Source organism: Balaenoptera musculus, chromosome 4, assembly GCF_009873245.2.
Source record: "Balaenoptera musculus isolate JJ_BM4_2016_0621 chromosome 4, mBalMus1.pri.v3, whole genome shotgun sequence".
In the NCBI taxonomy this organism is placed as follows: Eukaryota; Metazoa; Chordata; class Mammalia; order Artiodactyla; family Balaenopteridae; genus Balaenoptera; species Balaenoptera musculus.
Window position 1 is genome coordinate 104,522,371 of NC_045788.1, and position 12,704 is coordinate 104,535,074.

Below are 12,704 nucleotides of genomic sequence, written 5' to 3' on the forward strand. Positions count from 1 at the left end.
TTTCTTCCCCTTCAAAACAAGGTCTCTTTTAATCTATGTAAAATTTTCCTTTAGGTTTTTTCCACTTAAGCCGAATATCTTTGAGCCATTTTTTTTTTTTTTAACATCTTTACTGGAGTATAATTGCTTTACAATGTTGTGCTAGTTCCTGCTGTGGACCTAGAGTCTGTCATACAGAGTGAAGTAAGTCAGAAAGAGAAAAACAAATACCGTATGCTAACACACATATATGGAATCTAAAAAAAAAAAAGGTTCTGATGAATCTAGGGGCAGGACAGGAATACAGATGCAGATGTAGAGAATGGACTTGAGGACACGGGGAGCGGGAAGGGTAAGCTGGGATGAAGTGAGAGAGTGGCATGGACATATATACACTATTAAATGTAAAACGGATAGCTAGTGGGAAGCAGCTGCATAGCACAGGGAGATCAGCTCAGTGCTTTGTGACCACCTAGAGGGGTGGGATAGGGAGTGTGGGAGGGAGACGCAAGAGGGAGGGTGTATGGGGATATATGTATATGTATAACTGATTCACTTTGTTATACAGCAGAAACTACATTGTAAAGCAATTATACTTCCTGACTATTTTTAATCCTGACTTTGTGCAGCTCTTGGACCCCCTGCTCTAGACATGTTGACTCCCCTTCTAGAAGGTGAATTATTTGATTAACTGATTTCTCTAAGTATCACACTGTAGCATTTAAATTAGGCTCAATAAAATGGTACTTAATGCTAAGGGAAAAAACCAAAATGTGTCATATAAATTCTACTGCATTTAACAAGAAATTTTTCCATTATTAACTTTAGAAAGTTAATCTTCTGAAAATTGTTTTTGTAGAAAACAAAGAAAATAGGAAAACAAATGCAGCCAATCACAATTGGGTTCCTTTTTCTTTTTGTCTTATTTTCCTTGCCACTTAATAAGAATTTCAATAAACCATCTACCTTCATTAATTCAGACATGGCCTCTAATCAGATTCTTTCTTACTCCTTTACATCTTAGGTTCCCACAGTGAGTCTTCATGGTGCTAGGGACCACTTCTGGGTTACTAGACATAGACTATGTCACACACATTCTCCTCAAACTATATTCTGTATTTTGAATGTATTCACGGGGAAATAGTCAGGATTATTCTGTAATTAGAGCCTGTAGTCCCATCATTTATGTGTAGCCTTCTTGATAATAACAAAGAGAGAAAAACTTCCCCAGGCTTAACTCCATGAATATTTGCCAATGTTTTGATTTAGCCACATGGTGCATTTTACTTCTCCGCTTACACATAGTTTTTAAAATCTAATGTTGATTTATATTCAGATGTCTGATCTTGATGTCCAACTGTATTGTTCTCATTCAGGTTAAACTATAAGCTCATTGGGGCATAGCTTAATTTACTTTATATTGTAAATAACCTGGGGGGGGGGTCATACACAAATAGTTTTAATAATAATACTTTAGAGAGGAAAGAAAGCAAAATTCAATTCTATCAAGACCTCGTAAGAACCCATAACTTGGCTGCTCCAATTAGAATGATAATACTATTTATCTTTTCTGAGTGTTTAATTCTGCAGGAACTATGCTAAGTGCTTCGCATATGTTAACCCATTTAATCCTCACTGCTAACCTATGAGGTAGGTACAGTTATTATCTCCCATTTCATAGGTAAGAAAACTGAGGTATAGAGATTTAATGAAGTCCTTTGCAATGAAACATAACCAATGGTTGGTGGAACAAACCCATTCCTTTAATTACCATTTTACTGTCTATGAGGTATTTATTACTTTACTTTATAACTCTATCCTAGTCATGAGATCTATAAAGTACTTTTTCTGTAAAATAAAGATTGTTATAGAGTAATAAGTATATTCAAATGGAGGCAAATATCCAATAGATTGAACTGCTTATTTCTTTTTTTTAAATGGAAAAATAATATTTATTAAACCCTTCCAAAGCTGTTAAAGAATAAAATATATACCAGATGTGAAAGTCTTTTTAAAAAACAATACAGAAAGAATACATAACGTTTGCTTCAGTTATGATTACATCTCATACAGTAATAAGGTCTTTGTTTTGTGTGGTTTCACATTCTTGTGAAGTAGGAAGGGTAGGCATTTGTGTCCCCATTTAGCAGATGTAGAAACTGAGGCTCAGGAAGCCTAAGATCCACAATTGATAGGTGATAGAGGAGACCTTGCCTTCTGAGTCCTCGTGGCCTGATTCTCCCTCCCAGCTGCTTATTTCTTGCTGGGAATGTTTAAGTTAGGGACCAGGTCTAAATGTATAAATTGTGTAAATGTGCAAAATGTGTAAGGATGTGTTCACAGTGTTTTCAAATTTCTTTACTGCCTTTCCAACTCTGAGTCTTCCCTTCTGTTCTTATTCTATTTCTTTATCCCATTTATTCCTTTAAGAACTATTCATTGAGTGCTATTTATGGGCTAATTAACCTGCTAGGTCTAAAAGATACCAAAAAAACAAACAAGCAAACAAACTTATCCCCATTCAAGACAAAACAGCAAAACAACACATTGTCCTTGTCTTTAAGAAACGGCCATGGTAGTGAAACAGCTAAATACTTAATTATAATACAATAATACAATGCAATAAGGGCATTATAGAGGTTTGTATAAAGTGTTCTAGGAATACTAGTGAGGGAGAACTAATTGTACCATGGTGAAACAGTGAAAACCTCTCCAGGCTGAAGTTGAAGTATGAGCAAATTAAGAGGCATATAAATGCAGGATGCATTCAGACATGTGAATTAGTTCAGTGTGGATAGTGCAAAGGCATATTAGCATAAAGTAAGGGATGAAAGTTAACTGAGGAAGACAAAAAAGGGACTGGCATTATATGATAAAGAAACTGGATTTTATTTTACATGCAATCAGAATATTTCAAAATGTTTAAGAAGGTAAGTGAAAGGATAAGATCTACGTTTTGGCATAGTAACGTGCACAGGTAGGGTGATACGGCTTGAAGAGAGTGGTGCCACTTCTCTAGGGAGAAGGCATAAGAAAGATTACACAGCACTCTTAAGAATGTAGCTGAAATTAGAACTTTATAAGGTCATTGGAATAAAATTGGCCTAGGTTTTTGTTACCCTCCATCAGGGATCCAAAATTATGGATTATATATCCCAGAGAAAAAGCTAATTAAATTGACTCAGGATTGGATCAGGAATGGGATGCAAAGTGGGGTCAAAGGCCAAGAGAAGATAGTGGCAATGCTGGATCAATGCTAGTTTCAGAAAAGACCAGAACAGACCAGGGAGGGCAATTCTACGAAGACACAGACCAGGGTCTTAATGAGTTTAAGGAGCAGGTGTAATGTAGGCTCAGGTAATGTGTGAGGATGAAAAAAGGAGAGACTGCAGTTACTTTCAAAGCCTGGGATTGCAGAGTTTCAAACTTAACAAGTGATACCAGGGCTAGGGTATGGAAATGTTAAGAATTGCTCTAACTCCTTCAGACCAGTGATGACCTGCTTACAGAAAGCCTTGTGGATCCTTACAAAAACTTCACAGCACCTCTAAAGTCAACAAAAAATTGCTCACATTTTCCATGTATGTGTATAAATTTCCTCTTCTATATTTCTTTATCACTGCCTGCTGGAATTTGATCTCTAAGTCCCTTGAATTCTGATTCTTGATATACTCTGCTCAGACTTGTCAACTCAACTTTCTTTCTGACATTGAATACTCACTCCTTCCCACCACTTCTTGCTTCAACTCTGCCCATATTCAATTTAGGTGATGTGCCTGTGACTCCCAGATGTCTGGCCTAGTCTCACTCTCAGCCTGTAGATTAAGATTACCTTTTCTTTAGTCTGTCTGCTGGATCCAATAACTCCTGTTTCTCTCATACTCAAAATACATTCACCTTCTTTCCTGGCTACCCCAAACTCATCCAATCATGGCACCAGTCTTGAAGTCCATAACCTCATGTTTTGCCTGAGGTCAAGAAGCAGATGAGGCTCCTTTAGGCTGCAGTGCCTCTTGATTCAGAGACCTGTGAACTAAAAAGACAAGTTATCTATTCCCCAATCCCCAATATGTAATAGTAAGTCAGGGACAGGATAATGGCAATAGACATCCCCCTTCAAAAATATGAGGAAACGCATAGTGGCCACTGATCTGAAATCCAATCAGACAAGTCAGAGTGCTCTACTCTGAGGGTTAGAAATGCACCTTCATTAAGCCCACTTTGGCTCTCTAGGTTCCCCAATTCACTGTACTCTGTGGATCTTGAATCCCTTCTCTGGGCTCTTGACTCTGCTCTCAGAGAGGGCCTGTCTTTTCTATGAGAAATAGTCTGGGTTTACAGTTAGGTAGACTTCTCGGCTTGCTTTCTGCCTATAGAAAATCTTTTCATTTCTATCTCTTTCCCCTTTGATCCAAGTTACTATAAACCTCTTATAAACTTTGTGTTTCTCTGTGAATCTGACTGGAATTCACTATGTGCCCCAACGTGCCAAATGCGTAACTTTTCAAGACATTCTTCTCTCTACCTTGTACAGAATGTGAGGGCTGTGGCAGGACACTTAGGATTCTTAGAAGCCTATCTGTCTAGCTGAGGGGTGCTACTAGGCACTCCCTTAAATGTCTCAGAGCCTTAATAAAGGATTTTATAGCCATACCCTTGCTCTGTCCTTTACCCTCAGGCCATATTTACTTTGAGAATCTTTTGCTACCTGGACAGATCAGTGATATGAAATAGCTTTGTTTTTTTATCTGCAAGTCCTGGCCCTTAAATATTTCTTCTAAATTTTGCTTGAAAATTTTAATTCCGCTCTTTCTTTCTACACTACATTATACACAGCTAAGAAACTGTCAATTGGCACTTTAAACATTCTGCCTGGAAATCCTCTTGGCCAGATCCTCAAGTTCATCAAACACATTTTATCTTTCAGTTACTGGAGACCTCACTTTTACAAATTGTTTTGCTACTACAAAAAGTGGGTTGCCCTCTTTCCAGTCTCTAAAATAGCTTCATCACTTCCTTTCTAGCCTCCACTCAAAGTTTGTTCACTCACTCTTTTTCAGTCTCTGTCTGCTACCTGGTCCCAAAGCCAACGTCATGTGTATTGATGTGGAGTTGACAAGAATGGACTGTGCTGGATTGTTTGTTGTCAATCTGGCATCATTATGAGTTTCCAATCCCTGCAATGTAAAGAAGTAGGGAACTACATTTCCCAGAACGCCCTTCTTAAGGAGTCTGGTTTTGGCATTTGATAACAAGAGGAATTCCCACAAGGTTTGGGAGGCAGAAGAAGAGGGGAGCTGATGATTCTCTGAAGGTGGCTGCAGCCAGATGTATGTGCAGACATTGAGAGTAGCTTCTGTGTGCTCTTGGAAATAGTCGTTGGGAATTTTCTCAGATGTTTTTGAGAACTACAACAGTTTCCAAGCAAGCCTTTGAGAACTATCTACTTTGGGGCTTTAGGCTGAGGTGCTTCACCGTCTGCTTCTTTAACTTTAGGCAGTAACTGGACTGATTTAAAATTTGACTTTCCTGACCTTTTCCCCTTAGCAATTACCATGTACAATTAGCAATTGTACAATGTACAATTACCATGAATGAGGAATGATGTGGTACTCGCCCAATATTTGAGTTAAACTAGAAAACGGATAATATGTTAGCAGGCTGGAGAAGAAAATTTTGAAAGAACATGTTCAGGATCTTTCCCTCCTCTGTCCTAACAGTCCTTCTTCTTGAGCATTCAGTAAGGCAAATAGGTCACTCCATAGTGACACTGGAAATGATAATGTCTTATGTACGTGGCTATCACCAGGAACTAAATAAAGAATCTGGAAATTCTGTACCCTTACAGGAAAGTTACTGAAAAGTTGAGGTTTAGCTATATGCTAGATGTGAAGAATATTTTTTAAAAAATTCTTTCTCAAGTTAGTTAATTATTAATAATCTAGTAAATATCTTAATCTAGATATTTAATTTTTTATTCTTTTTTAAAAATTTTATTTATTTTATTATTTTATTTTATTTATTTATTGTTTCTGGCTGTGTTGGGTCTTCGTTGCTGCACACAGGCTTTTCTCTGGTTGTGGCAAGCAGGGGCTACTCTTCGTTGCGGTGCGTGGGCTTCTCACTGTGGTGGCTTCTCTTGTTGCGGAGCACAGGCTCTAGGCACGTGAGCTTCAGTAGTTGTGGCACGTGGGCTCAGCAGTTGTGGCTCATGGGCTCTAGAGCGCAGGCTCAGTAGTTGTGGTGCATGGGCTTAGCTGCTCCGCGGCCTACAGGATCTTCCCGGACCAGGGATCGAACCCGTTCGTGTCCCCTGCACTGACAGGTGGATTCTCAACCACTGCACCACCAGGGAAGCCCTAATTTTTTATTCTTAATCTAGAATAAAATATTGGATTGGACAAATTCTATCTCAAAATTTGGGGCAACAATATCTAAGTTTACCTAAACATGAATAAAAATGTCATGGTAAATTATTTGGAAAAAAAAAAAATCACATACTTAAGTTGTGTTAAACTCAATGAAAGCTATTGTTACAAGGTTAGAAGAGATCTAATTTTAGTGATGATATTTGATTTAACAACTTCAATTTTTGTTGATGCATAATAATTAGTTGAACAAGCTAAGCTGGGAAGGTTTAAGCAATTTCAAGCATAACAATCTCTTTTTTTCTTTTTTTTACTTTTTGTTGTTGTTTAACCAGCATTTGAAAGGCGTTAGACTGTTACTTATACTTTATGCAAATGTAACTAATGGAACTAAAAGGCATTTCACTTGATCATGATATATGTGCTTCCATTTTATTTTACTTTATTTTTGTTAATATGCTAAATTGGAAGTATTTCTCCTCCTCTTCTTTCATCTTTAATCCACGTTCTCCCTTTTGGCCCCTTAAGCTTTGTAAAGTACATCTTTATAGCTGGTAGGTTTAGTAAGTACCAGCTGATTAACTGAATATCATAAATAAATGATTAATACTGACATTTATTGGGCACCATTGGCTTGGTAGGGCTGGTAAATGAAGCAGAAATCTAGTAACATAGTGTGAATGCTTAATTGCTGTCAGTTGAAATTGGGTAGTTGATTTGTCTTCTTTAACTAATGATATTATAGAATGTTCAGCACTGGAACACAAGGCAGATGTTATGTAGCCATGATTTGGAGCTCTGCTCAAGTGCAATCTGGTCTTCCAGTCTGCTGGTTAACCAAGGCTATCAACTAAAATATGAAAAAAAACCCTTAACTTTTAAACTTGGGTAAGACAGGCAGTGACTGAGACATATTTAACCTAAATATTCACTGGCTTTATATAAATATAAAGTACAAAGTAGTCATGATTTTAAATAAGATGGATATCTATTTTTATTTTACTTTGTTGGATTTACTTAATGCTGTAGAATATAATATCTTGCTTGTCACTCTTTTACACAGTAAATTATCCTAGACTGCCAAGGTACAAATTGAAGCACAAAGTAAGGTTAAGACAGTAATATCTTGAGATTCATCCCCAAGATAATTATAAGAAATCTGTCTATATCTGAATGACAAGAAAGGAGAACTACTCATGTACTTTGGCTTAACATGTTTTTCCATCTGAGAATATTGAAATGCTACTACCAAATAATTTTTCTCTTCTTCAAGATTTTTAAGCTAGGTTTTTATAACTTAAAAAAACAAGTTCTCATTCAGTAGCTTCAATTACTTCTACCTTTTTTAAACTATGGCGACTACTATCTTAGTAGCTATTATTATCTCTAGATTAAAAATATTTTAATACATGTACTTGGAACTAATAATAATAAAGTAATGTGTTTTAGAGAAAATTATTAAAAAACTCTAGAGAGTGGGTTGGATATTTCAGAAATGACATGGTTAAATGATATGATTTATATATTACCTATTATGATTTAACATAGACAAATCTGAACTGTCATCTGAATGGAATAACAAAATATCAGCGAACACAATGGTTGAACCTCCTGATTGGTCCCCTAAGTTCTGAGCATCAATCAATCAATATTTATTATTTTAATAAAACAGAATTAATTTAATCTATGTGTGTTAACCTGCTCTGTGAATGTAGAAAGTCACAGAAAATTGTAACCTTTTTTTGACAAAATAAAAGAATATCTACTCAAAATATAAATAAATAAGATAAATATTCATTAAGCAACACAGTGTGTGTTAGGTTCTACATGTGATACATATGCATAAAAGATGCAGTTCATGCCATCAAGGAGTATATTATTTATCAGTAGTTGGGGAAAAGAGACATACACCTATTCAGCAAATATTTATTTAGTTTCAGCACTGTAGTTGGCACTCTGGATATAAAAATGAATATGTCATAAAACATTTTTTCAAAGATCTCACTACCAGGTTATATGAATCACTGTACTATAATAAGATGATAAGTGCATTATAGTAGTCACTAAAAAAAATTTGCAAACCTTTTCTTTTCTATAATAGTAGTGATATTAACAGCCATATTTGTTGGATATTTAATATTTTAAAATATTGAAATGTTTCTCTACCAGTCCGTAAATAAAATATTAAAAACTATAATAAGCAGTAAATCTAATAATATACATTCTAAAATAATCTCATTAATCCAAGTCAATCAAGAAAACTATTGAAAAATTGCCCTCTTATTTTACTGAGAATTGATAATAGAGATATTGAATATGGAAAAATCTCAGGCAGAGTTTTGAATATCATTGTTATCAGTTCAGCAGTAGTTGAGGGAGGTTCTGCATGATGAACAACATTGTTACTGTTAAGAAATCTTCTTGAGATTATGAGTTCTGCAAAGATGTCCATTGGTGCCACTGAGGTGGGTGATAGGCCTGTGTGTTGTTTCTGCATGGCAGCTGGTTTCCTTGGCTGGCTGCTGAGGAGATGGAGGTGGTAGCAGGGGCAGGAACAATTGCTGCCCTGCTGCCCTAGAGCTGTCCAGCATGCCGAGGTGGCATAGGTGGCATTGTTGTCATCGAGACCTGTCTCTGGGTCCAGGTCATGTGGGATTCTGACATCTAGGTTCCCATTTGGTTCCCCTACCCACACTACATCTTTGTGATTAGTCCCTTTGTAAATAAATTCTTCTTGAATTATCCTAATTTGAATGTGCTATCTATTTCCTGTTGGGAACCTGACTGATAATAAAAGTCATAATTCCCTGGCAATGACTGTAACTAACAGTGATCAGTTTGGTAGTGGGCCTGTCTCCAAAGACAAGTGAATCCAAAGACAAGGGAGTTTCCAGAAAGGGGATTTTTGTTTTTACAATTTTGTTTTCAACTAGCCACATGTGAGTATTTAAGCTTGGATCTCTTGAAATGCCTTTGCCACCACATAAAGCCCGAGAATGAAGCCAGTACTTATAACCTGAAATGTACTATGTGATACATACATTTAGTAAGTGTATTAAAAAAGAAGCCATGACTATTCACATGAGGTTGCAGCATTACTGCCTGGGACTTAGGGGAAGAAAAGCCCTTACACTGGAGTTTAAGACTTGAAGGTTAAATTTATTGGGTCAACAGATGTTTGGGGGGAGTAGGCGGCAGAGAAGGTTTTTTCAGAGAAGAAATATCAGGAAGAGTATGGTAGGGAAATAATTTGAATGGGTATTATAGTTGAGGCTGAAAAATCAGACAGAAAGTAAGAGCTTTATATATACCACAATCCGGGAGGTCATAGAGAGCCACTGGAGAATGGGAAGCAGGATAGGCAAAGATTAGAGGTCATGATAAGAGATCATTAAGTAGTTTAGGTGAGAGACAATCAGTCACCAGCTAAGGAATGAAACAGGAGGATGGGGAGAGATAAATCCCCTTTTAATATATGACAAGATTTGACAGTTTATTTGGTTTGGGAGGAGGTGAAGCTTGAAGAAGAAGAAGGAGCCTAGAGTGACTGCTATGTTCTGTGATGGGCAACCAGTTAGATGATGATGGAACACAGGAAAAGGAAGTTTGAGAGGCATGGAAAAGGATAGGATCATGGTGAAAGTAATGGATAGTTTCAAACACATTGAGGCTAACATATGGGACAGCCTATATGGAGTTGTCTAGAAGGCAGACCTGGACTGGAAATTTAATTTATAATTCACACATTAGTTGAAACCCTGTGCATCTATAAAATCACCAGGGATTGGTGAAGACAACACATCAAAGAATGAATGGAAGATGAAGAAAGGGAGAAAGTCAGTGTGAAGTAAAGAAAACATAAAATTTAGAAACTTTATGAAAGGCAAAGAATATATGAAAACTCCAAGTTGAGAAATTTGATTTCTTTTTTTTTAACACAAAGATACTTTTGTATATTTATGCAGCAAGGAAGCTAAAGTTCTCAGGCAAAGTAAAAAGCTTAACTGGCATTTATTTGTTTATTATGGCCTTCCTCATTAGAATGTAAGCTATGTAAGAGGAGAGAGGCTTTAATCTCTGGGCCTGGAACAAAATTTGTCTCAAAAGTCACTCAAAAAATATTTGATGAATGAAGACTGAATGAACAAATGAATGAAAAATACTCTGTGTTAATTGAGAGTGAAGGAAAGCATGCACTCTTACATGCTGCTGACATAAATTGGTCCAACCCCATGGAGACAATATGGAAATAATCTCTGATACAATCATTCTATTTCTAAGAATTTATCCTGTAAATATTTTCCACGTGTGAGAAGTAAATATGAACATCATACAGATAAATTATTGTATGTATATCCTTCAATGAACAAAGAAGCTCTTTATATTCTGATATGAAAAGATTTCCAAAACATATTTTAAAGTTACAAACCAGAGTGTAGAAAAGTATGGATAGTAGATTACTATTCCTGTAACATAAAGAATATTTATAAATACATATGCTTATTTGTACATAGAATATCTCCAGAAGGATACACAGGCAACTGGTAGCTGCCCAGATGAAAATAGAGGTATTTTCTCCCTTAAATACTGCTGAAGATTGAAATTGAAACTAAGATTGTTGATAGCCCCAAACAGTCATCATCCACAAATTCCTTTATGATCAGTGACACGCCCACAGCTTAGAAGAAAACAACAGAGAGAAGCTACCCTTTAGCCTGTTACTTTTTTTGTTTTAAAGTGCTTAGGTGAATTAACAGGCTATTGGCACTGTGTGGTGACACCCTTCAGAACACATGTGCCATCTTTCTTATTCAAATACTTGTATAATCTGTGCACTGTCAAAGATGTCTTTGCTCAAGTATTTTTGAAAGAAATACAGAAACCGATGGTGAAAACTGTGGTTGTCTCCAGGGAATAGAAATGTGTGTCTAGTGAAACAGGGTTTGGAAAGAGATTCTAAAATTTTACACTCATTATACATTTGTAACCTGTTTTTTTAAAAGGAATAAACTAAAAAACTAACAACGCAAACAAAGTCATTGAGCACATTAGTTTGTGTCAAACACTTTCATAAGTACTTTGTATGGTGTTATCTGAGACCAGGAGGAAGGAGATAAACGAAAGGAATAAGTCTGTAGCTAGTGAACATGTGAGCTTGTATGTATTGGGGAAGCGGGTGGAAATGGCAGAAACCTGGAGGTTTTCACGTGTCATAGACTCTGTTGTTTCTTTGAATAGCTGAGGGGGAGGAGGCAGGGATCATGAAAAGTATGATGAGCATTTGGCACAGTTGCTATAGAGAGTAGGAAAGGAGGTGAGCAAAGGCAAATAAAAGAATTCTGTGAATTCTTTAAAGCAGTATAGGCATCAGTCTTTACTACAGTGCTGTTTTTCTTCAAGAATGCTCAGTAGCCCCGGTATAAGAGTGGAAAATGAACATTGTTAGGTTATATATCTTGCTGTGGGAGAACAAAGTAGCAAGGAAGTTGAGGATAATAGGAGAAAAGTAGCTAAAATCAAATGGTAAATGAAGACACCAATTGGGAAATTAGATTCTCCCTTAGCCCATGATTTTCTGTTGCTCAGCACCCAGTCTCAGAAGGTAGGCTCCCAGAGTAAAATTCTTTCAGAAAGCCTCCAGCTAGCTCTTCCCTGAGTGGCCCTCACTCACTCAGGGAAACATCTGCAAACATCTAGCACATTCTCTAGCTTTTCCTCTAGCTCTGTGATTCTTTAGTTGCCATTCCCGGTCCAGCAGCATGAGCATCAGCTGGGAACTTTTTGAAATGCAAATTCTTCTTCCTTCCCTGACACTGAATCGGAAACTTTGGGAGTGGAGCCCAGCGACCTGTGCATCTGTGCATTAACAAACTCCTGGGAGGATCCTGAGACTAACAAACCTCCTGAGGATTCTGGTGCAGGCTCAAGTTAGCACCAGCTGCTTTAGCCTGAAATAGCCTTACCTGAGAGGACCACTTGGCTAATGAACTCTATCACTTCCTTCTAGTCTTTGCTCAAAATTCCTATCACTCTACTTAATATTTCAATCCGCCTTTACCTCTCTTCCTCTTTATGGTACCCCTTCCTCATCTTCCTAATCTGCTTTAATTTTTCTTTTTTCCTTAGCACGTATGATCTTCCATATTATATACTTATTTATTGTGAAAGTTTTTGTCTATCTCTACCCACTAGGATGTAATTGATTTGAATGTGGGGATCTTTGTTTTGTTCATTGATATAGTCCAAGTTCCCAGAACAGTGCCTGATGTCTAGTAGGGGCTCAATAAAGATTTGTCAAATGAATTTTTGTCCATTGTCTCAAGAAAGAGCCATTCCCAAAGCAGCCACCTTTGCTGG